Consider the following 22,247-nt stretch of genomic DNA (forward strand, 5'->3'; position numbering starts at 1 on the left):
TAAGAAATTACTCAAGGTCACATCGAAGCCCTAAATCTCATTCTAGGCTGTCTATACACAATGCTGTCTCAATATTTTTACAAAACAAAGCTAAGAGGTTTATATAAAAAATTATTTTTCTATAAAGCACCGCATTTATAAGGGCAATATTCTTCCTCTCAACTATATTTACAGGCTATAGCCACGCTTTTGCCCCAGACAAACCACCTCATCCTTAAATGCTCTAAGGAAGGTGTTTTGCTGGTTATCTCTACCTGTTCCATGACGGGCTAGTGAATACATTTTAGTGCATTCACATGCAGCATAATCTGGTGACCTGAGCTAAACTCCATAGTAGCTGCAACCCCTGAGTCTCAATTTCCTCTTTTGTAAAATGAGAGTAGTAATATTTACCTTGTGGAGGTTTGTGGCGGTTAAATGTAAGGCTCACAGAAAACTTTTAGTATAGTGCCAGACATTAATTCTCATTAATGCTAATATTATTATTCACATGCTCTTTCTTTTGCTTACACTACTTAAAGTTTCCACACTATATTTGCTTTACATTAGATACTTAGTTTCCACCCCTTCTTGGTATGTCTTGCCTGGCTTGTTTGGATCTGTCATTCGTTTATAAGGGTCTAGGATGTGCCTGGCACTGCTCCTATAATGAGGCTGCAATAAGAAGGCAGACGCAGATCTTTGCTTTAGAATCTTCTTTCATGTGACAGCTCACTGATGGAGGCTCTCTGAGAACTCTACTCTGACAACATTCTGCTTTCAACATGACAGGTGTGACATCTACCTCATGTTCACATTTCAGTAAAAAAAAAAAAAAAAAAGGTATTTTGAATGCTATTATTTTGGAGTATTCATTATATCTGATTTAACAAAATCAAAATAACACTAGCTTAAGCAAAACAGAATTTTGTTCGTTTGGTTTTTTTCCCTCTCACGTGGAAGTCTAAGCTATTAGGTGGTTTGGCGGCGGGATGGGGTCATAATTCTGCTACTTGAGTTGTCTAGGGATCAAGGTTGCCTTTATTTTATTGCTTCCACCTCCCCTAGGCTGTAGTCTTCATCTATTGGTCAAAGCTGGGTTTTACAACCACATCCACTACCAGAGAAAGTGGGGGACAAGCAGTGTCTTTTTAAGGGCATGACTTAGGAATTGCATATATACCCTTCCTTTCCATCCTATGAACCAGAGCTCAATCATATGGTCATATAGCTGCAAAGGAGATTAGTCCCTAACTGGGAAACCACATGACCAGCTAAAACTCAAAGGGAAAGTGGATATTGAAGGTCAACTCTTGGTATCTTCGGCAAACAGAGAGGTGGCACTCTGGTGAAGGATACTAGCCAACCAGTGAGAACCTCAGAGATACAGGAGCCTCACTAGACCATGGATGAGAAGGACTCCACTGTTATATATGAACATGTTCCTGCATCATTCATACATGTGTTATTTGTATAAATGATATAATAGGGCATTTTCAGCTTTTATTAAAAGAAGAGTTACTTATGTTTGGAGGATATTTCAGCAAAACACATTGACCATTGTCAAACATTTATTTAGAACAATAACAAAAAAGTTATTTTGGCCACATGAAATCTAAGATGCACATTACTTCATTGCAAAACAAATGATTGCAACTTGTATTTTTATCAAAGGACATTACTGATTAACTCCTTGATCCACTGGACCATGAGTAATTTCCACAAATCAGATTTCAGTCATGAATAGAGTCTTTAGTTTACTTCATCTCTCAGAACAAAACCACAGTAATCAGCGTTGTAGTATTTTATATGAGCAACATACATATTCACTGATACAAAGAAATTAGCTAATTATCAATTAATGAAAAACGTATGACCCTTACAAAATTATCTCCCAGCAGAGACAAAAGCCTAGAACAGTTGACTCTATATAAAAACAAAAATTCAGGTGACTTTGGACAAACATGATATGGCCACATATAGAATTGGCTCTTAGGGCTTTGCTAGCTCCAGAGTTGCTTCTGTTTGGACACTACTATTTAGCTATCAATTTGAAGAGAAACTATAGATGGCACAGATAAGTTTCCTATCATGGCAAACTAAGCCCCATAACATAATCAATAGTTAACATTTGTTGAACTCTTATTATTCTAAGCACTTTATATAGGCCATTTTATTGGCCATACCCTTGCCTGCAACACAATATTGCCTCTTAAACAACAAACGATCTCTGCTTACCTTTTTTATCTCATTCCTTGCCACTTCTAGCTCTGCAAAAGATCCAGCTATCCCGAGCCACTTGCATTCCCTGACACATGTTCTCTTTCCCCCCATTTCTCCTTGCTGAAATGCCCTTCTTCCAGCCTTCTCACCTGGTTAACTCCCACATACCTTTCAGATCTCTGCTCAGATAGTATCTCCAACTGGCAACAAGTCTTCCCTGCTATCACCTACGGCCAAAATAGAGAGACCACGATAAGTCTGTCTTTTATGCATTCCCATTCCCCTATCCCTTTATTTATTTGCATATTCCCTGGGACAGAAAGCTCCTTGAATGCAAGAATGCTGTCACGATGGCCTATGTCCCATGTGCTAAGCATCATGGCTTATACATAGGAATGTACACAGGATGGAGCAGGAGACCTGACACTTAAAGGTGAGGTCTCCCCCACCCCAGGGGATAGTTTCTATTTTCCTAAAAAGATTGTCACTAAAAGAATGTAAGTTTCACAAGAGCTGAGAAGTTTGTCAGATTTATTCACTGATGTACCTCTAGAGCCTAGAACAGGGCCTGGTACCTTAGAAAAACCTCAATATATATTTGTTGAATGACACAACAAAACAAAACATCTACACTTGTTAATGATGTCATTTACTTTGAAAAATATTAGACTGAAAAGCTTTTTTATATTATTGTTTCTCTAAAGTTTCCCAATGCCCATCCTTTTATTAGATATATATTTCAATGTCAATTATTGATTTTATTTTTTACTGTGATTTATAAAGATGCATGCAAGCAGAGTTTGTAAAATACATATTATTTTATATTTTTGAAAAACTTCTTGAAACATATTCTAGGTTATCTATAATTCTGATTCAAAATAATACATGCAGGGGTGCCTGGGTCAGTTAAGTGTCCATCCTTGGCTCAGGTCATGATCTCATGGTTTGTGAGTTTGAGCCCCCGATCCAGGCTCTGTGCTGTCAGTGCTGAGCCTGCTTTGGATCCTCCGGCCCTGTCTTTCTCTGTCCCTCCCCACTCGCGCACATATGCACATGTGCTCTCTGTTTCTCTCTCAAAAAATAAACACTAAACAAATAATAATAAAAATAAAATTAAAAATATATAATACATGCAGACAGGAAAAAGTGGGGCAATAAAAACCATCAATGATCATCTCACCAGAGTGATAACCACTTTTAACATTTTGGTGTCCTTCAAGACTTCACATTATTTTCATTTTCTCTCTCAGTTTGTACACATATGTGATATATGTGTGATATGTGTGATCTGTATATCAAACATACATGTACAGATTGAGAGAGAAAATATATATTTACATATATGTACATATACATACACACATATTTGAACATATACACATATATATGGTTTTACGAATGTATAATACATGCTGCCTTATAATACTCTTATTCACTTAACAATTATTATAAACACATTTTTGTATCAGTCAACACTTTTCCACATTGCGATTTAACCTACTTTATGGATTTATCCTCTACTAGACAATAAGCAACTTGATAAATCTGGTTCAATGGCTTATTCTGAGTGAGGATGAACATAGTAGCCCTCCATAAACACCCGTTGAATGGATGAGTGTTGTATCTAGATCTCTAAGCACACCCTTGGTGGTTCCCACTGGATACATTTTTTTCAGGTCTAAAGTCTCAGTGAGGGATTATTCACCTCTAAGTGGTAGCTAGCTACCTGAGCTACCTCAACCACAAAAAGAGGAGAATGGTGATAACAAACAAGAGTCAGAGGCCACAGCTGGACCTCCTGAGGCACGAGAATTGGGAAGCCCCAGGTCTGTAATTCCACTCGCCCACTCCTCTGCGTGCCCTGCTCTATTCTGGTCACTCCCTGTAAATCAGCTCTCTGCTCTGTGGACAAGCAGAGCTGACAGAATCAGACTTTCAGCTCACGTATTTCTGTTCAAGTAATGAACAGAGCACAAGTAGCATCTCTGGGTCCCATCTTCACCCTCAAAAGATAGAGAATCTGAGTCAGCGGTCCACATTGTCTGTTGTTAACTGGGAGACAGAACGTGTAATAACGACTCATGTCAGCGGGAAGGGAAATGTCAAGAAGGAGGCTCATGAGCCAGTGATGTTAGAGGTGATTCAATGTTAATTACATTGAGGTTAATTACCTGAGGTTAATTATCTGAGGTTAATTACCTTAGATGTATGTTTGGAGAGCAGTAGAAATGAAAATGAAGAATAGATGTTACCAGAATAGAGGCATACAACAATTTTCCACAAACATTTCCAGCAATAACTTACCTGATGGCTCTATGTTTCTAAGGGCCCACCCTCTGCATCACAGAGAAACAGGTCAAATTTGTCATCTGTTCTGTTCCAGCTTCAATTTCAGAGTCCCCCCTCCCTCTGCTAAGTTAGCCCCCTTTCTCCCTACTGAGCAGAAGCCCAAACTGTGTCCCCCTTCCCCTGGAAGCTTTTCTCAAACTTTCACAAAATAAGGTTCCATTCCCTCAAAACTATTTTCTCTCTCTGCAAATCTAATGAACAAGGTCTTTACTAAGTTAGCAACTGCAGTGACTTATTTATATATACCTCTTCTCGTTCCAAAAAGGATTAAGGGCAGTTTATGAGGATACTTAAAATAAAGCAAGATATCTTAAGTAAAAGTAGGAAAGAAAAACAATGGTAGGAACATAATATGAAGCCAGAAATAAGGTTAATTTTAAAAAGGTTTCTTTCTACAACATAAAGGCCTATGAGTTTTCTATGAATATAATTTGGCTCAATGTTGAAGTAACAAGCACAAAAAAAGAAATCTAATTAGTTGCCCAATTCATAGTGTTCAAAAGGTAAAAAGAGACCAACTGCAAAGAAGTAATTCTTGATATTAAGACTAAAATAGAATTGCTCTTACGTCCCTATAAAGATGACACAGCCTAATATTATTTAAAAATGTCCTCACAAAGATAAGTTTATTCAGGCCTCAGTAGGGCTGATAATATCACACTCAGAGCTGAAGTAAGGGGTCAGCTTGCTAGGCATTTCCCAGGGTTGCTAGTTCACAAGAATCATTAAAATGTTATCTTCGATAAATCGGAAACCTAAGGCCAGTTGACTAAAATTTTCACACATGACTTTATATGTATCTGGTAAAACATAAATTGAACTTACCACATGGGATTCTGCTGAAGAAAATTGTGTCCTTGGATCAAAATGGGCACATCACTAACTCAATTTAGTCTTTTGTGGTACCTACGAGTAAGTTTTTTTGTGCAACTACAGCTAAGATCAGCCATGTCTCAGGCACCTGAAGCTGAAATTCTGAATATGCATAATTCATGGGCTTGATGCATTTACTGGGAAGGAATGATTTATTCACATTTTAAATAATTTAACATGTCTCCCAAGAAGTTGTCTAATTCCGAATATTGCAAGTAATAATTGCATGTAATAAACTCCTTATTTTACTTTATTTTATTTTATTTTATTTTATTTTATTTTATTATTTTTGAGACAGAGAGAGAGAGAGAGAGAGAGAGTGAGCATGAGCAGGGGAGGGGCAGAGGGAGGGAGAGAGAGAGAGAGAGAGAGAAATAGAGAGAGAATCTTAAGCTCCACTATGTGTGGAGCCTGACATGGGACTCAATTTCACTACCACAAGATCATGATCTGAGCTGAAATCAAGAGTCAGATGCTTAACCAACTAAGCCACCCAGACACCCCCATAAATTCATTATTTTACTTATTTTTTTTTTTTTTTTGAGAGAGTGTGAGTCGGGGAGGGGCAGAGGGAGACAGAAAGAGAGAATCTTAAGCTCCACCCAGTGTGGAGCCCGACTTGGGGCTCGATCTCACAACCATGAGATCATGACCTGAGTTGAAATCAAGAGTCAGATGTTTAACCGACTGAGCCACTCAGGCACCCCCAATTAGCTCCTTATTTTAAACATGAAGGCATTTGTACTCTATTTCCATTATTAGAAACCATTTTTTCACCATCGCCACTAAGTAACTATTGAAAAAAAAATTTTATTTGTTTATTTTATTATTATTATTTTCGATGCTTATTTATTTTTGAGAGACAGAGTGTGAGCAGGGGAGGGGCAGAGAGAGAGGACGAGACACAGAATTCGAAGTGGGATCCAGGCTCTGAGCTGTCAGCACAGGGCCCAATGTGGGGCTCAAACTCACGAACCATGGGATCATGACCTGAGCCGAAGTCGGACACTTAACTGACTGATGCTCCCCTGGAACCCCTTGAAAAAATACTTTAAATAAAGATATTGGTTTGATGAGGTATCCCATTACTGTCTTGTCTAGGGCTTCCATCTGTCTCAGTCCAGACCTGATTACACCAATGCTCAATTCAATAAAAGCAGCCCCACATGAGTACTGATGACCTAATGTGCTGCTTCTTCCAGAAGAAGCTAGTGGAGCAAAAAGAAAAGAGATTCCAACTCTGTGGGTAAGTGCCTCTGTACACACTTATTTACTAGTGCTGAAATCTAGGTAGAATATAACTTGAGTATGATCAAATATTATCAACTAAATGGGAAGTTACTTTAGAAAGTTATTAACAGCTGGTTAGAGCTAATAAAAAAACCAAAAACAGAAATAAAACAGACAAAATAGATAAAACAGCAATGCAAAGAAAGCCTATAATACCAACAGGTTTTATTACTCCACATTTGGTTAAGTAATTGGGGTCAACATTTAATGCCTCAGTCTATGAGGAAGAATCCGTCAACATTCATCAGCCCTTTATCCTTTGCAAACTTCACAAACACCTCATAAAGAAGGATGGTTATCATCTTAGAAAGAGTTATGACTTCTTTGAAGAAACACTAGATGTTATACTTAAAAGTTCAAGGTAGTACAGTGAAAACTAACTGTCCACAGAAAGATTGGGAGTCCGGGAGACTAGCTTCATGGCCTCGCTAATAAAATTCTGCTGATAGGAAAATAGGAACTATTTCTGAAAGAATATCTTTCCAAAATTTTTAAGAAAATTTAGCCAACTTGTTCTAGTTTGTACACAAAGGAGTACAAATAAATATATTTTAGAAAAATAGTTGCGATCAAAATATCTGAGTAAATTTCTGAAAGAATTTTAGGGCCCCTCAAATCTTTAAAAAGTGCTACTACTCTCCTGAGAAGTGCTACCTATAATAACATGCCCTATGTTTTCATACACCAAAGGCTGAGAAGAAAAATAAAAACATATGTGGCTGGGATTTCTTTTTTTAAGAAAAGAAAACCATATTTAAGGTTTCCTGTCCAGATGCATCAGTCAGACACATCTTGCTTGTCTGCCTCTATAACATCCTAACATCCGGTCACAGTGCACAATTTTATGTGAACTGACAGATTCCTACCAGAGAAGGGAACTCAAGCTTCTGAACTGTAAGTTAATTGATGCCACAGAAGTAGTCAGGATGGTATTTTCCCCCAGTTAACTCTTTTAATTTAACTTTATATCCATCACAGTTCTTGTTTGGATAAAAAAAAATAAATGTGTACATTGGGTCCAAACTTGAAAGCTTATTTTTGGTCCTGTCAGAGTCATTTAAGCAATAAAGAAAATGTCTCTGTTCTTGTCTTTCCTTTCAAAATTGTCTTGATAGACTAATATCTAATACTCCCTCTATAGGGTGTTTTGTTTCTGGGCTATGAGGATTAATGGTAGGAAATAGCTCAGCTCAGTGTTTTAAATTTTAGGCTTTGGAGTCAGATAGACCTGAGCTGACCTCTATATATTGCTGTATGACCTTGGGCCAGCCACTAAATACCACTAAGCTCTGGATCCCCAATTGTAAAATGGGATAATAATAGCATCTATCTCATAAGTAGTTGTAAAATTAAATGAGATAAAGCATATCTTCATACTTAAGCACTTTACTTAAGTGGTGCTAAGAACATAGTAAATATTGACTATATGTTAGCTTAAAAATAAGAAGCCACAAAAAAATGGCATACCAGGTAACTTGGGACAATCTCCTAGTGATAATAACTAGTAGAATAGACAAAACATACTTTAAAAAATTGCTTGAATACACCAAAGAGCTAACAAGGTAGTAAGGAATTATGGGGGTAATATCTAGAAGAAGTAGATTTAGATAGCATGGTATTAGAGCCCTTTTCTCCCTTGGGATTTCTTCCAATTCTGGAAAACATAGCTGAAAATCTGAGAAGCCAAGTAGACCTCTTATCAGCATCATGGAGTTACAGGACAAAAACTGGAGTTCAAGGACTTCCAAAGGGAGAGGCTTTGCATTAGACAGTAGAAGTAAGGGTCAACTTGAAACAGGTTCTGGTACCGATGAAAGTCTAGTTTCAAATCATCTCAATCACAAGTTTTTATTAAGGTAAATGGGCATTTATGGGGTCCCTAGTTGCCTACAACCATGTAAATACTCTCTGGGGGATAGAAAATCACCCTCGGCTTCACATTCTCTCTAGAATTTTTCATATACAATGTCTGGTGCTCAATCAAAAATAACTAGATCTCCTTCTTCTTAGATAACTCAGTTCATAATCCATTAGTAAAATAGGTGTTTTGAGGGTGATAGGGCACTAGTTCAACCAATTGGGTAATGGGGACTGAGCATAGTGATGAAGGCATCCAAGAAATGGAGGATGATAAAGATGATGGGAGACTGGTTACAGACATAAGAGGTTTATCCAATAAGGAAACATATTGAAGAACAGAGCCAGGTTTCTCCTGTCAGAGAAGGGAGTTACAAATAAGGAAGGAAAACTAGAATAAATCCTTTGGTGCTAGATTAGAAGTGGGGTTTTGGTGTGAATTTGTGTGATACAATATGTATAGATTGAACTAGGAATGAATATAAATATAAATGTGAAGGTACCCACATCCACACACATTCCCTAGTTCTGTCCAATGGGAAGGCCTAAGAACAAGACACCCCAATAATATTGAGTACCCCTAGCATGAAGGTCTTGTTTTCTAAATTCCATTCTCTACTAAAAGAAATTAGAACTTCTTGGAAAAATGGTTAATTCCTGGTTTATTCAGAGAATGGATAAGCCAAGCCTGGAACACCTCGTTAGGTCATAAAATAAAGAAGTGTTCAAATAATGAACGGACATGTCAAAAGAGACAGAAATTAGTTTCCTATTGCTACATAAGAAATTACCACAGACTTAGAAGCTTAAAACAATACATGTTTATTATCTCATAGTTTCTGTGGGATAAATGTCTGGGGACCGTTTTACCTGAGTTCTCTCCTCAGAGCCTCATAAAGCTGCAATCAAGGTATCATCTGGCCTGTGTTTTCACCTGGACTTTTGACTGGGGAAAGATGCACTCACAAGCTCCTATAGTTTGTTAGAATTCATTTCTTTACACCTCAGTTTCTTGAATGTGACATTATTCCTAGAGGCTTCCTGTCATTCCTTGATATTGGATCACTTACTTTTTCAAGTGAGAAAAAGCACGAGATGTGTCCGCTAGGAGGTTAATATAAATTACCACCAAAACCTGACAGTGTATTACAAGAAAAAATTACAGGCCAATCCCCCTCATAACTCAGGAATAAAAATCCTAAGCAAAATGCTAGTAAACAGAATCCAACAGTATATAAAAAGGATAATACGTCATGGTCAAGTTAGATTTACAGAACTGCAAAACTTCACTGACAGCATAGAGCCTCCTTGGGATCCTCTCTCTTTCTCTGCTCTTCCCCCACTTGTGCACATGCACATGCTCTCTCTCTGTCTCAAAATAAATAAATAAACTTAAAAAAATAAAAATAGGGGCACCTGGATGCCTCCATTGGTTAAGCATTCAACTCTTGATTTCAGGTCAGGTCATGATCTCATGGTTCCTGAGATTAAGCCCCCCATCAGGCTCTGCACTGACAGTGTGGAGACTGCTTGCAATTCTCTCTCTCTCTCTCTCTCTCTCTCTGCTTCTCCCCTGCTCACACTCTCTGTCTCAAAATAAATAAGTAAACTTAAAAAAATACAAATAAATAAAAACCCTCAGATAAATTATTATAAATAATGAAGCTTAGCAATGTCATTGGATACAAAGTAAAAATACTTAAATTAATTGACTTTTATATTTCAGCAACAAATGGAAAATGGAAATTTTAAAATTTCTATGCACAATAGCAAACATAAAAAATCAAATACCCAGGAAGAAATCTAAGAAAAGTTGTGCATGACCTCTATATACACATATACACACGTGCACGTGCAGACCACACACACACACACACACACACACACTACTGAAAAATTTTTTAAAAAGATCTAAATAAGTAGAGGAATTTACCATGTTCATGAATTAGAAGATTACCTACTTTAAAGATATTACATTTTCCCGTATGGAACTAATGGAATCAATACTATCTCTTACAAAATCTTAGGGCTCTGTGTGTGTGTGTGTGTGTGTGTGTATGGTAGAAATAAGCAAGCTAATTCTAACATGTATATAGAGATGCAAATGACTAAGATTGGTTAAGACACTCTGGGAACATCACAAAGTGTGAAAAAAACTTATTCTTCCTGATATCAAGAGTTATTATAAAGCTATAGCAATTGCGACAATGTAGTAATAGTAATAGCTCAAGGATAGAGAAACTACCAGTGGACAGGATAGAAAAAGGACAAACGGACCCACACATATATGGGCACTTGATTATGATGAAGCAGCACGAATGGAGCAGTGGTTAAACAATGATCTTATCAATAACATTTGTTGGGTCCATTGATATTAATATGAAAAATAGTGAAACTTAAGACCTTACACAATACAGTCAAAATATTCAATAGAATAATGGCAAGAGACTTGAACAGGCACTTTACAAAAGAGGATATCCATATGGTTGATAAACAAATGAAAAAATACTCAATTTCATTATTCACCAGGAAAATGCAAACTAAAGCCATAATGAAAAATCTCTACCCAGAAGAATCAGTAAAGTGTACAAGATTGATACTACAAAGTTTGGGCATAATGTGGAACAATGGGAACACTTACCACCACTAGCGGAAGTAAAAATTGGTACGACCACTTAAAAAATTTACAACATTCTTTACTGAAGTTGAATGAATGCATACCTTATATACACCTGCAACTCTAGGTGTATACCAAACAGAAAGGCATGCACATGTGTACCATGAAACATGTTTGTGAGTGTTCATTAGCAACACTCTTCATAATAGCCAAAACTAAGAAACAACCCAAGTGTCCACCATTAGTAGAAAGAATAAATAAATTTGCTATATTCACACAGTAGAGTATGACATAGGAAGGGAAATGAACAAAATGCAAATACAGAAAACAGCATGGATGAATCTTATATCTTCAACTGAATGAAAAATCTTGTCACAAAATAGTACAGACTGTGTTTCCACTTACATAAAGTTTAAAAACTATCATGCAAGTATCTGGGATAGTGGTTACCTTAGAGGAAGAAAGAAGGGCTAATGGTTGGGAATGAGCACAAGATGGGTTTATGGGAAGCTGGAGATACTGTTTCTTGAATGAAATGTTAATTACATGATTGTTTTGTGATCATCCTGAGGTCTACATTTACATTTTGCTCACTTCACTAGATGTAAACTAGAACATACTGTATTAGCTTCTAAACGTTTTCTTCATTGGTTTCAGGGGAGGGACCAAGTAAGACTCAGGAAGAATCTGGCTAATTAGTGCTAATACCATTACCAATTAGTGCTTCTACCATTACTATGTTAACTTTTATATTTTTTGATGTGATGATATAGTTCTTTTCTTCCTAATTAGCACTGCCTAATTCTTCATACGCAAAATGTAATAGTGACCAAGAGAAATTAGAAAATTGACCCACGCAAATACAAATTTCCTGGAGAAAGGTAAGGGGAAATGTAGCAGTAAAACTTGGGCTTTTATCATATTGATTGTTCCTGTTTGACTCTGGGGAATAGCACATCTTGTTGGAGCTGAGATAGTATTTACTTATCTTCTTCAGAGTGGAGTGGTAAGTGCTAACTCCTGAAAGGATGTAATATTTTAAAGGATAGATGATAGATACTTAAAACCCAAATCTCTGTAGTATGATTTGTACACATTCACAATCCAATAAAAAATTTCTTCAAATTCTCTCTTTCAATTGTCGTTTTCCTTTATTTAAAGTGAACTCATGGGATGATGCCAACATCCTCAGGCTATCATGTACCACATTTCTTTTTTAGGCACTTCATTTCCCCAAACTTGCTTTTTTGTTGTAGTCAGGCAGATCTCCCAGGTGACGCTATGGTTTAGTTCCACAAATTTCAGTTACGTAAGATGAATAAGTTCTAGAGATCTACTCTACAACATTGTGCCTATGGTTAACATTATTAAATCATGCACTTAAACGTTTAAGAGGGTAGACCTCATATTAAATGTTTTTGCCACAAAAATATTTTTTTAATATTAAAAAACCATATATTGACCACTTACTGTATTCCAGGAATCCTGCTTTAGCCTCTCTGAAAAGGCCTGTGTCCCATTCATAGGCACAGATATTAGACTTTGTTCCATAGGAATTTCCTGATGACAACATTGCCAAAGCTTATTTTGGGATTTTGCTTCACTTTATGGTGAATTCTAGAGTGAATGTTTTCACTTAAGAATTCAAACAAATTGAAACAATGTTGCATTCTACATGTATGCATTTTGACTTTCATCTCTTACAAAGGGGGCTGGAGGAGAAAGGTCAATAGGAAACATGAGAAACTAAAGTGGAAAGAGCATGACTTTAGTTGGGAAAGTGTAATCGAAACCAAAATAATGAATACATCAAGTTACACAATGAAGCATCTGTCATTACACCACAGTGTATGTATAATAAGCCACCAAAGAAATAGCTGCCTAATTTAATGGGATTAGAGCTAATTGGACTAGATGCCTCTTCACATAAATAATCTCCTGTAGGGAATGGAAGTACTTCTAAATTTTCTCCATTCTGTAAGTAATGGGTGTGAAAAGGAAATAGGAAAACAGATATGTTTGATCCCTTTGGAAAATATTTTAGCTTAATTAAAAGTGTATAGCTTTGTAAGTACCGAATAATGTATGCCAGTGATTAGGCCATTTTCATAATTTGATAAAGGCTTCGAATTTCTATAAATGATTGTGAAGTAAGCTTGTAAATATCCAGACATAATACAGCAAGTACACGTGACCACATTAAAGTTTGTGAATGTAAAGGCACACGAGGATTCCCAACAACACAGAGTAAATAGTAAAACCCCACCACAGATTGCTACAAGCCTGATGGCAGAAATGGCTTTTCCATTTCATTTCCTGATCTCACAATCCTGAGTTATATAACATGTTTAAAATGAATGAATTTGTCTCCTTGATGAGTTTCCCAGTCCTCAGTTTTAAAGAGGAAATGGAAAAGACTGTGGTTCCCGCACACACAAAAATGGTTATATGTGTTAGCTCACATGCCTCATTTTTATTCAATCCAAAATAAACTTTGACCCTCTGATACTGTAGGTGGCTCCTTGGGGAAGGGCTTCGGGAGCAAACCAGCACATAGTTGTGGCATGTAAACGAATGCTCCTGGCCAGGCCCTTTCAAAACCACAGTATCCCTTCCCCTCCTGCACGGTGCAGGTCAAAAATAACTATCAGAAGAATCAAAATCTTTCCACTTTGTTTGGATCTCTTAATTAGGAAAAACCATGCAAAATAACTTATCCAGACTCCATCATAAACAATTAGCAACTGCCTTTTAAAAGGCCTATGGCCTTTTGACATTTCAGTTACACAATTCAAAATAATTTCAGAGGACAGTTAACTTGGATCCTCTTCCATTTGGCTTTATCGTCCTTTAGGGTATACACATGTGACTTTTTTTTTTTAAGTGTATTTATTTATTCCGAGAGAGACAGAGACAGAGCAACTGAGGCAGGGAGAGTGGGGGAGAGAGAGAACCCCAAGCAGGCTCTGCCCTGCCAGCACAGAGCTTGACCTGGTGCTCAAACTCACAAAACCGTGAGATGATGACCTGAGCCAAAACCAAGAAATGGAGGCTTAACCAACTGAGCCACCCAGGAGCCGCACGCATGTGACTTTGTAAGCTACAGGTTCCATGGAAGTCCACGAGCTGTGTTCACTGTCATTGCTGATGCTGTTGTTCAGCATCTCTGTTTAAGGTAGTGAGTCACTCACTCACAGTGCATGTCCTGGGAGAGAGATCCCGAAGCAGATGGAGGGTGAACTCCCTGCCTCAATCCTGACACTATCAAATCACAGGTCCCAGTTGAGGCAGATGGCAGCCACTACCTCAGAATCCACATATGTAGAAAGGTACTCAATTTCCAAATACCCAAACATGTAATTGAGCTGACATATCACTAGAGATGATTGCGTCTTTAAAAGAAAATTAGCCTCATCGAGCAAAACTGTGGCTAATTTTAATTTTCTTACCTCCACTCTCTTTTCCCAAATGCCTCATGAGCAGTACCTTTCTGGGCAAATGTCTTTCCAAAGCAAAAAGGACCAAGGACAGGTCCTGGTTGAGAAACTCCGGGGTTGACTTTTAGTGTCCTCCAGAAGGCTCAGTCAGAGTTGCTTAAGATTTTATTTTCTTTAGTATAATTACACTTATAATGATGATAGCAATACTTATAGCTACTATTTGTTGAATATTTACTATGTATGAAATAGGTACTAATATCATTCTTATTTCATAGGTGAACAAATCGAAGTTTACTAAATTCACCAACTTGCCCAAAGTGGATTCTTAACTACCAACTTATATCATCTCACATTTCCTTTTTTGCTTTTTTCTTTTAATTTTATTTCTTGCCTTGTTCTAAAAAGAGAGTTTGATGTAGAGATGTTATTTTCAGTGTCCAGTTGCAAGTTATTTATTGAAGTAGCATTTCCCCCGTCTATCATAAACATTTATGAGAATATTGTTTTAGATTATTGCTATCAGCTTATTGGGTTTAAATAAATTGTAGCAAGAAAAACAGGAGAGAAAATGGTCAGAACCTTAGCTCTAGTCCTAGCTTTGTCAATTCTTTCCTTGCTGCCTGCCCTTGAGAGAGCCCTGTGACATACCTGAACCTCAATTCTGTTATCAATAAAATGGGTAAGGCAATAGCATCTATCCTGATCACATTACAGAGGTTAGTTATTAGAATATTCACAAACTCTAAAGTGCCACACAGGTGTCAAATGGACTTACCACTACCCATATGATCCTAGATGCTCCGCAATCCCAGGAGGTCTTGCTCCTGCCTCGCGAGGCTTAGCTGTTCATTTTGGAGGACTGAACATGGGTCATATTCTCAGTTACATATGTTCAGGATTCAGTTTATCAAACAGCATGGGGACTGTGACTTTGCATGGTTGAACTGGCATATCTCGACTCAATGTCTGAAAGGCAATGAGCCCTGAGAATAAGGTTGATACTTTATTCAACTTAAATCCTTAGACCTAGCACACAGTAGGTGCTCAGTAACCATTAGTTAAATTAAACACACCAGACAAATGAAATCTGATCATAGATCCAGAGGTGGAAATTAACTTTCTTCCCAAATTCACAAGTGGAAAACCTGCCCATTCACTGCCATAGAATAGTTAAATTTGGCAGATTAACAGAGTTTTGAAGATTTGGGATTTTACTCCTGACCACTCTGTTGCTTTTCTCTCTAATTTGGGACAACTCCATGCCAGAACAAGTCTGATGTTTTAACTTAAGGGAATATCAAAAATAGAGAAAGCAACTGTGACAACACAGTTCCTAATGAATGTAACAGTGAGGCAGACAAGAGAGCAGAGTAGCTTTAAGCTGTGGAAGAAAAAGAAAAAGTTACTGCCAGGAATGCTGGGAAACTGTCAAACCCACAGCTTCTATGAAAGCCAGAATTCTCCTTGTGAAAATAATGACAAGTGACATCCGAGCTGCCCTTTTACAGCTTACTATACAAAAGGCATCTGTGCCTCTAAGCACAAGGGCTGAAAATACAGGGCAGGCAGTACAGGAAGATGCAGGTTAGGAAGCCTGGAAGGCCAACACGGAGGCAGAGTCCAGAGGCTAAGAGGACTCTGCCGTATGGTTCATTATCATGATTCAGGGTGGGATTGTCTTGGTCCGCAGTTTCCTGAAGGGGTTCATCTCTACCTCACAGAAGGCACTCTGGGGTTTGAAAACTTCATTCCATTCCCTAAGTACCCTCTGAATGGACCAGGATGTGCTTCAGGTGAGGTGATCCTGGAACAGTCCCCCTAGTACCAGATCAGTCTTTATCCATCCCATGTTCTTCCACGCTGAGCTTGGGTTGGTCATGGAGTGGAGTGAAGTTGGGGTGAGCGAAGGAGAGGTGGAAGGACTGCTGATGTCTGATAAAGCATTTATTCCATGTTTGACATTTGGTTAGACTCCAGAAAATCCTACCCAGGATACAGAGTTTAACAGACTCCAAATGTCATTATGCTCTCTCTGCCAAGGACATGCCCTGTATTCAAAATCTCTGGGACACAGGACAATGGAAACAAAAAGCAGAGAGGCAGAGAGAAAACAAACACCTATTCTCTCCCTGGAATGTAATGATTCTACAGCATGTTTCAAGCCGAGGGATAATTCTCTATTTAGAACAGCACACATGCCTCTACATGTATGAATGAAACAATACTCATAGTTAGACCCACAGATGTCACTCAGCCCAAAATCATTTCAATAAATTCATTTAGTTAATGCACAAATATCAACAAGAGGATGCTTTCTACTTTATTACTAAGAGAGGGTCTAAACTACCTTCTTTACCAACCTCTTCCACTCTACAGATAGATCCTATTATCCTCCCTCATTTTAAAGATGAAGGAACTGAGGCTTAGTGAGCTTAAGGAAAATGACTAGGGGATTTGAATTAGGAACTGTGGGCTTTATGAGCACACTCTTCTGACAAGTCCACAGCACAGCCTTTGACGCCTGAGAAACTTGACTTACGCATTTTACAAATATGGAAATTGAGACTTAGGAGTTGCCCAAGTTGACAACTAGAATTCAAGGGATCTGGATTCAAACATATGTCTTTCTGACTCCCGAACCTATGCTCTTGCCATTGCATTGCGTTGCTTGCCAAGCTTCAGGGAAGAAAGAAATCAGGGTAGAAATAAGGGCAGTTTTAACTTTGAAAGCTGCCTTAGAACAGCCAACATAATTGGAGTAGACATATGCAAATTAAGCTCTACTGTTATGTAAATATCCTCCTCTGCTGTCCCTAACAATTTCATACACAGCTGGCTATTTATTGCCCTTGAAGAAATCCAGGTTAAAAGCAGTGCTGTAAATTGGCTGTTTGTTTTTCAACTCATCAAATTTCAAATATTCACCAACAAGGAGGTGTGTGAGAGAGTTCTGGGAATAAACGCTCTTTCCTAAGAAAGATCTTAGTGGTCTTTTCTTCCAGACAGTCAGAAAAATAATATATCTGGCAGTTTCTCTCCCATCTCTCTTTCTAATAACCTCAGAGTCATAGTCAACTGGCTGGTATGTGAAGTGTGAATGGCTTCTATCACAGGGAGACGTGACCTTGGCAAACAAATTGGAAAGGCAGATAAAAAAAGATTACTTTCTCATTTCCACCGTTGGGCTCACTCAGAATAGTAGATTTTCATCCTGAAGCCTGAGTCCTTGGAAGTGGTAGAAAACATTAAGTCTGGGTCAATAACTCCCTATAAATATCAATACAGGCTTTCTTTCAGTCAAGAAAAGCTTTGCACTATCACCATTGGGTAGTATGTCTCCTTCGCACATCATTAAACAGAGAGGGGTCAAATATGGGGAAAGGAGTAGGGAGCCCTGCAGAGAAAATGAGCTATGTTTCATGCAGACACATGTCTCTATCCCAGTGGAATGTTATTAATACAGAACTAGGTTCCATCACTAAGGAAATAGTTTCTTTCTTCTCATCTCTGGTTGCCCACATTAGGGTCGTCATGGGTTGAATTGTGTCCCTCCAAAAAATATATGTTGAAGTCCTAACATATCTTTGAAGTACTTCAGAATGTGACCCTATTTGGAAATAGGGTCACTGCAGATGCAATTAGTTAAGATGAGGTCATTCTTTTGAGTCGGGTAGGCCCCTAATCCAATATGATTGATGTTCTTATAAGAAGATGGTCACAGGAATACAGGGAGAATGTCATGTGATGATAAAGCAAGATACTGGAATTATGCAGCTGCAAGCCAAAAAATGCAAAAGGTGCTGCCAAACTACCAGAAGCTAGGAGGAGGCAAGGAAGGATTCTCCCACAGGTTTCAGAAGGAACATGGACTTACCTACAACTTATGTAAGAATTCTACCCTCCAGAACGGATAGACTATACATTTCTGATATCTTAAGGCACCCAGTTTATGGTACTTTGTTATGGTAGCCCTAGGAAACTGATACAAAGGTCTTTGGATTCAGTCAGAGGCAATGGATTCAGCCTGTCAGTATCATGGTTTCTCGAAGCTATAGCTCTCATTTTAATGACATATGCCCAATACAGATTACAGCCATGATGGAAGCCCTGAAGTGTCAGCACCATAAAAAGAGGAGGGCAATACAGAGCTGGTCATCCCTGGGCTTCAACCAGAAATCCCCTCCCTCCTTTCCCAAACCTCACCTCCCTCCAAGGACCCCAAGAAAACACATTTCCACATAAATTAATCCCACTGTTCATTTTACTAAATCCCTACATATACAGTTGAAATTTTAAAACTATCAGTTCTAGGCTACCTACCAGATGTCTTTACTCCTGTTTGTGATGTTTAACCTTTGAGCTATTGGTAACAAGCTCCACAAAGGGCTAGGCAGCCCCACCCTGACTTTTAAGATTGTTTTGCATGTGTATGTTTGTGATCATAACAGACTAAAAATTTCAAGGAGGAAGAAGGAGGAGGATTTTATACTACAGAATAACTTAGAATAGTAAGTGCCACCAAGGCATTTCAGCACCTCACCTGTTACTAGTCACTCTGAGGTTCTGAAGCAACCTGAAAAAACCTCCAGCTGACAAATTGCAAGAGCCCAACACAAGATGTAAAAGTACATGGGGCTAGAGCAGGCCTCAGGTAGTATATATATGCTGTCCCTCTTTTTCTTATGTCAATGTCAATTCAAGTTGTAGGACCTACATTAAGAGCAGAATGCTGCCCCACCTTCTCTTAATCTCGTTAAGTTCTGAGATCCTGACTGCACATTTAGTTTAGTTTAGTTTAGTTTAGTTTAGTTTAGGCCATTTCAGCTGGCTTTGATTTGAGTTCACACTTTAGCAAATTCAAATGCTAAACCAGCTGGTTCCTCTAATCTGCAATTTTTCTAACTGCCAACCATGTTCTTGGAGTTTGCTGACTCTTCTTAGCTCTAAAAGAAAAAAAAAAATCAGTCCAGCTACCTCCTTTCTTTAATTTTACTTTCACATAGGACACTTCACTTCTGACACTTCTGGTCACCAAATGTGTGCAGGTTTTTTCCCACACCGAGCCATTCTTCATGACATCAGATGGATTCCTATAATTTAACTCAATTCTAACCCTCTCTACATGGAGACAGTGCCAGATCCCACAGATTAAGAGCCCAGTCCCACAAGACTGTACCCACCCCATCTCAGATGACAGTCCCCAGGTTACACACAACTTCCATCTGACCTGGCTACAAATTGGGGGTTCCCACGACCCCCTCCTCAGAATTGATTAATTTGCTAGAGGGGCTAATAGGACTCATGGAAACACTTACTTATGCCTTCTACCAGTTTATTCAAGGATGTGATAAAGGACAGAAATGACAGTTGGGTGAAGAGATGAATAGGGCTAGATCTGGGAGGATTTCAAGTGCAGGATCTTCCCTCCCCATGGACTAGGGTGTGTTATTCTCCCCGATGGATGTGTTCATCCACCTGGAAACTCTCCAAACCCTCTATGGAGGCTTTATCACATAGGCCATCATTAACTCCATTTTAAGCCCTTCCCCCTTTTCAAGAGAAGGAGGATAGATCTGAAATTTCCAAGCTTCAAATCATGGCCTGGTCTTTTGGTGACAAGCCCTGATTTCAGGAGCCTACCCAGAGTCACCTCATTAGAACTAAAGACACTCTTATCACCCAGGAAATGACAAGGATGTCAGACAAGGTCTGTGTCATGAACTGGGGTCAAAGACCAAATATTAGAACAAAAGATGCTCCTAGTGTTCTTATCACTTAGGAAATTACAAGGGTTTTAGGAGCTCTGCACCAGGAACTTGTAGTAGAAACCAACTACTTTCTAGTAGAAACCAACATATATTTTCTATTATTTCACATTAGCTAAAGCCATTTTTTTTTGCAATGTCTCTCTGAGATCACTGGCCCACAGAAGTGAAATGTTTAACACTGACCTACACATTTTATGGCATTAAAAAGCCATCCTTCATACTCTGTTGACCTCAGTTCAGTTAGAGAAATACCCCAAGCTTAGACTTGTATAGAGAGATGAAACATTAAGTTACTTTTTATTTGGAGATATTTTTATGAATAGGCCATAGTCTGTTCAGTTTTTCCAAACCATTACACTTTGCCTTGTGTAGACTCCTCATTTGTCCTTAAAATGGAGCATTTCTTTGTGATAACTTTGTTTTAGAGTCTTCTCCCTTTATTTCTTGGTTAAAATACACATAAAATATTTAACCATTTTTAAATGTATAGTTCAGTATATTATTTTTGTAATAGGCTTTATATTAATGTTTCTGCTGTTTATTAGCCAACCCAACTGACTATGTGCCAGATAGTGTTCTAGATGATACAGATATAACAGTAAATAAGGCAGAGAAGTCCCTGGTGTTTGTGGAATTTATAAGCCAAGGCAAACTGTTGCAAATTGTTAAATCTAAACACAACGTTAAACCGTCATCCGTGGTTTTCAATCTTGGCTATACTTTAGAATCTCCTGGAAAGCTTTAAAACATCTTAATGCCAGGACTTCTGGTACCAGACATGATAGAGTAGCTTGAATTAAAGTGATCTTTCTACTGAAAATAACTTTAAAAGCTAAACAAAGTACACAACTGTGTGAAGTCATTGGAAAGAAACCAACTCTGGTAGGACTTGAGGGACTAATTCCTGAGAGAAGGGAAATACGGCTTCATATTCACATTGGCATTTTTCCTTGAAAGGCGAAATCCCAGAGAGGTAAGAACTGTAAAAAACCTTAAAGTGTTGTGCAATTCCCCCTTAAAGTATTGGATCATTACTAAGCTGTGCATGTACAGGGCAAGGCTCCAAGACACTCAGCAAAAAGCAACAAATGAAGGCTATATTGCTGAGCAGACTTCAGTGTCCACACAGTGCTAGGGAGATCCAGGTTGGAATCCCCCACCAAGGTGCTGAATCCTAGATAAATACCTTGCAGTTTCATAAGCCAGAGAAGGGCTACCCTTTAGGAGGAGGGGACACACTCAGGGATGAGGGCAAAATTAAAATAGACCAGCCCCAACAAAGTCCAAAACCAGCCCTTAACAGGATCACTATGATCTTCTGACTCTGTATATATTGGCCAGAAGACGTATTAACTCTCTTCAGAGGAAATGACATCATTAAGAGACTGTAACTTTTAATGCAGTTTGCCTGCACTTAGTTTTAAAAACCAAATTAATAAAAATCAAAAGAAAATAAACCTATAGGTAATTCAGTTATTTTAAAGTACCCATCTAATACCTCTAATATCTATGATTAGTATGTTCAATACATAAAAAGATAGTAAAGAATTAAATGGAAATTCTAGGACTGAGATACTGTAACTGAAATTAAAATTTCAATACATAGATTCAACAGAGATTAGACATGGGTGAATAGAGAATTAATGAACTGAAAGATAGGGCAGTGTAAAATACCAAGATTTAAATTCAGAAGAACATCCTGATGCCCAATTATATCAGAATTTTAAGGAATGGGACCCAGGCATCAGTAATGCTTGTATGGTTCCCTTACGAATCCTGTGCACAGCCTGTCAAGAATCTCTGTCCAAGAGAGTTTTAAACAGGGAGTTGGCGGAGGGGGGGGAGGTGGTG

At 38.2% G+C, this 22,247-nt stretch overlaps 1 protein-coding gene across 3 annotated transcripts in view; it reads right to left on the minus strand.

Moving 5' to 3' along the window:
• Window positions 1-22,247, minus strand: part of ODF2L (outer dense fiber of sperm tails 2 like) — a 201,896-nt gene that overhangs the window by 40,964 nt on the left and 138,685 nt on the right. For all 3 annotated transcript variants that reach the window (XR_008295016.1, XR_008295014.1, XR_008295015.1), the window contains one exon: window positions 2,371-2,429. The gene's annotated coding sequence lies outside the window, so the exon portion shown is untranslated. The remainder of the gene's footprint in view (window positions 1-2,370; window positions 2,430-22,247) is intronic.

Source organism: Acinonyx jubatus, chromosome C1 (assembly GCF_027475565.1).
Source record: "Acinonyx jubatus isolate Ajub_Pintada_27869175 chromosome C1, VMU_Ajub_asm_v1.0, whole genome shotgun sequence".
Classification (NCBI taxonomy): Eukaryota; Metazoa; Chordata; class Mammalia; order Carnivora; family Felidae; genus Acinonyx; species Acinonyx jubatus.